The sequence below is a fragment of the Ovis canadensis genome, chromosome 1 (assembly GCF_042477335.2).
Source record: "Ovis canadensis isolate MfBH-ARS-UI-01 breed Bighorn chromosome 1, ARS-UI_OviCan_v2, whole genome shotgun sequence".
Taxonomy (NCBI): Eukaryota; Metazoa; Chordata; class Mammalia; order Artiodactyla; family Bovidae; genus Ovis; species Ovis canadensis.
In genome coordinates, this window is record NC_091245.1 from 201,651,662 (window position 1) to 201,656,112 (window position 4,451).

The following is a 4,451-nucleotide window of genomic DNA, read 5'->3' on the forward strand; positions in this document are numbered from 1 at the left end:
ATCTACTTTAATGTCTTTCAGTAAAGTTTTATGATTTTCTTCATTTAGGTATTTTATATTAAAAAAAAGATATTCTAGGGTACTTTACATTTTTTTGGTCACTATGATATATGATTTATTCAAAAATGCATGTGCATGCTCAGTCACATCAGTCGTTTCCAGCTCTTTGCAACTCAATGATTGTAAGCTGCCAGGCTCCTCTGTCCATGGGATTCTCCAGGCAAGAATACTGGAGTGGGTTGCCATGCCCTCCTCCAGGGGATCTTCCCAATCCAGAGATGGAACCTGGGTCTCCTGCCTTGCAGGTACTTTACCGCTGACCCACTGGGAAAAGTACATTATCAAAAATACATTATCTGACTTCTTGTGGTTATTGCACTGAAATAAAATGCAGTTTGGGTATATTAATGTTATATCTAGCAAAGTGTTATGTGTACATCATACTGATTTGACAACCAAATATATTAAGAAATGATCACCACAATAAATCTGGTAAACATCTGTACCATACAAAATTATTAGTTACATGGACTATATTCTTTATGTTGTACCTTACATTACTGACTTATTTTATAATTGGAAGTCTGTACCTTTTAATCCCCTTTATCTAGTTCACCCAACACCCACCAGTTTGCTCTAAGTCTGTTTAATATTAATTATTTGTATATTATTTTGGATTTTTGTATATAGTTTTCTGTAGTTATATCATCTATGAGTAATGACACTTTGGCTTCTTACAGGCTATTTTTTTATAATTCTTATTCATACTTTTATTATAACTGTACTGGTTAGAATTTTCAGTATAAAGTTGAGAAGATGTGTTGATAGTGAGCATACTTTTTTATAATTTAAAATAGCTACTTCTAATTTTTCAATATTTGTGGTGATTTTTTGATAGGCTTTACTTAAGGAAGCTTCTTTTTATTTCTAGTTTGCTAAGGGATTGTTCTTTATGATGAATACTTTATTGTATTATGCTCTTTTCCTGCATCTATTGAGATACTATGATCAAAACACTTTTCTGTTTTGTTCTGTGAAAGTGATGAATTACTTTAATGCATTTCTAATGTTCAAATACTCCTGTATTATTGGGATATACTTAGGTTATTTGAGATAGAACTATATGATTACCATTTTCTTTGTTCAACATTCCTTATGTGTCCCTGATATTCCTTCCTGGTTTGTTTATGAAATAAATCTTTTAGAATTTTTTTGTTATATTCTGTGTGTGTGAGTAGCTCAGTCATGTCTAACTCTTTGTGACTCCATGCATTTTAGCCCACCAGGCTCTTTTGTCCATGGAATTCTTCAAGTAAGAATACTGGAGTGGGCAGCCATTCCTTTCTCCAGAGGCTCTTCCTGACCCAGGGACTGAACTCAGGTCTCCTGCATTGCAGGCAGACTCTTTACCTTCTGATCCACCAGGGAAGCCCTGAACATTCTATTTTCTTAGGCTCCAAAATCACTGGAGAGTGACTGCAGCCATGATATTAAAAGATGCTTGCTCCTTGGAAGGAAAGCTCTGATAAACCTAGGCAGTGTATTAAAAAGCACAGACATCATTTTGCCAACAAAGGTCCATGTAGTCAAAGCTATGGTTTTTCTAGTAGTCATGTACGAATATGAGAGTTGGACCATAAAGAAGGCTGAGTGCCGTAGAACTGATGCTTTCAAATTGTGGTGCTGGAGGAGTCCTGAGAGACCCTTGGATTGCAAGGAGCTCAAAGCAGTCAATCCTAAAGGAGATCAACCCTGAATATTCATTGGAAGGACTGTTGCTGAAGTACTAATACTTTGGCCAGCTGACGTGAAGAACTGATTCATTGGAAAAGACCCTGATGCTGGGAAAGATTGGAGGCAAAAGGAGAAGGAGGTAGTAGAGGATAAGATGGTTAGATAGCACCACCAACTCAATGGACATGAATTTGAGCAAATACTGGGAGATATTGGAGGACAGAAGGGTCTGGCAGGCTGTAGTCCATGGTGTCATAAAAAGAAAGGACTTAACAACTGAACGAAAACAGCAACAGTCATCAAGACTTTCAGCTTTTGTTTATTTTTAAATTTTCTTTGTTTTTCCTAGAAATGGAAATTACAGATAGACCTTTTTTTTCTAATCCCTTCACATTATTAAAGTTGTCAGTATGATAGCATAGGACTGAGGGTCATGTCAGGACACAAGATTCAGCTTTGTAATTAAATTACATTGTGACCTTAGATAAATTCTTTCCTATCTCTGGAACCTAGTATTTCCTTGAAAATTCAGAAAACATGCTCTCTAAGAGCCCTCCTAGCTCCCACAGAATGAATAGGGACAAATAATATTTGTGCAGTGTTAAATTACAAAGCAGAAGGGGGCTGAGGAACATGAAGCAAGCAATTTGAGAAAAATAGGGAAAGAAAAGCCAATGTTACATGTTATGTGTGCTTCTTTGTTTACAACTTTCTGGCCGGAAGTTATAAACACCCTCTGCCCCAGTGCTATATCCATCATTTGTTAATTCAGAAACACACCTTGTGTCCAGCATCTCTGAAAATGGTGGCCTCTTGTTGGACTCTCAGTTCTTTCAGCATTAGTAAGCTGAAACATGAGGCTGCAGAGATAAAACCAAAAGCTTAATTGGGAAGGAGAAGGGATACCGTTTTCTGAATTTCATAGGAGGAGTTTCACGTACCCTGTAGTTCTACTCACTCTGAAGTTCTAGACTGGACTAGGGATCAGGGTACTGGGTTAATTTGAAGATTTGTTTAAAAAATTAAAATCAAGTGTTCAATGAATGGTGATCTTGGATTGTTACCTTTATTTCTCACATTCTTAGCATTTTCACATAGAAAATGAGGGTAGAATCATTGTGGAACACAGACTATTAAAAATGATATGATGAACTGTGAAAAGTTTTGAAAATGTTGAGTCATACTCTCCCAAGTGTCTGATTCTTTCTGTCTTCTGACCATAGTTATTTGCACCTGAACCCATCAGCTTTAGCTTTACTAGACTATAGACTTCTTCAAAGCAGCAACTGTGACTGATTTATATCTGTATCCCTCCAGGAGCCTAAAGTAAAGCAGATTCTCAATGTTGGAAAAGTATGCACAGAACAGATAGAATAAAAGTGAAAAGTCAGCCAGCCGTTAGTGATGTGAGTGGAGAACTCCCCATCCGCCCCACCACTACCCCCCTCCCCTACCACACACACAGCTCAGGAACTGATTTGCTTGGATCCAACTTAAAAAGAGGAAAGTTCTTTACTTCAAAGTTTAAGATAAAGTGGTCAACTAATTCTAGAACATATCTAACCTTAAGACGTTCTGTGCTAACAGTGGAAAAGAGTGGGTGCCTTCATATTCTTATTGGCATATTTCTTTTGAGAGACGTTCCCTTTCTCAGAAGACCATATGGAAAGCAAATGATGTAAAAAATGAATCACAGTAAAAGAGGTTAGGAGAAAAGAGACAGGGATTATCCAGCTCAAAAAGAATTCCACACATAAGCAAGTAAACGTAATAACTTTATTGGATTTCTAAATATAATAACATAGTTGCAATTTTTTAACAGAAAAAAGGAATATGATTTTCATATTTATTCTTATAGAGCATTGGAAAAACAATTGATAGAAAAAAAAACTGATAGAGGGTAAATAGAAACATGATTTAATAGAGGTGGTAATATATAAATACAAAAGAAAATAACCCAAATCACTTGCTTATAACAGATTTTATTCTCTTACTTTTATAAGGAACCACGAGGGCTATGTTGGATTTGTCAGTGATGGTTCATGATGTAGAGGAGAGATGTAATTTGCTAAGAATAAAAAAAGATAAATCTGCATTTTGGGAATACCATGGCTCTGGCAGTATCATATATGTGAAGAAAGGCACATTCTCTACATGTTTTTTGTCACTTTCCCTAAGTCAGAGAATGCTATTCAGATTTGTATCGATCATGGTGGGGCTATGATTGTAGTTAGTAGGAAGTTCTTGTTCTTTGACACATTTAGCATAGAGAAAACCTGGCTTAACCCCTCTTTCCCATGATCTATCTTTTTGTAAATACCACTCAACATTTACATAAAACTCTCTCATAGTCATGATCAGATTGAAACCTGGAGCAAAACCATGCTGTATCTTTCCCAGTCTATCTTGTTTCCAAGGAGGAAAAACTCTGTGGTATTCCATTGCCCCTTTTGATATCATGGAGATTTCTGAACTCTTATCTAGCACATTTTTCTCTAAAAAAATAGAAAATGACTAGTGTCAAAACTGAATAAAGTAAAAACCTAACAAGAACATGAACAGGAAGAGCAGACAGTTTTAGAGAAGAGTATCACTTTCTTCAAGGAGACAAGTCATCTCATAAAATGAAGACAGCTAAGGAAAGGTGGTCCACTCTCTAGTAATGATAAAACCATGATCCATTCTGCCCTCCTCCCTAGTTTAAGCAGTGGAGCCCC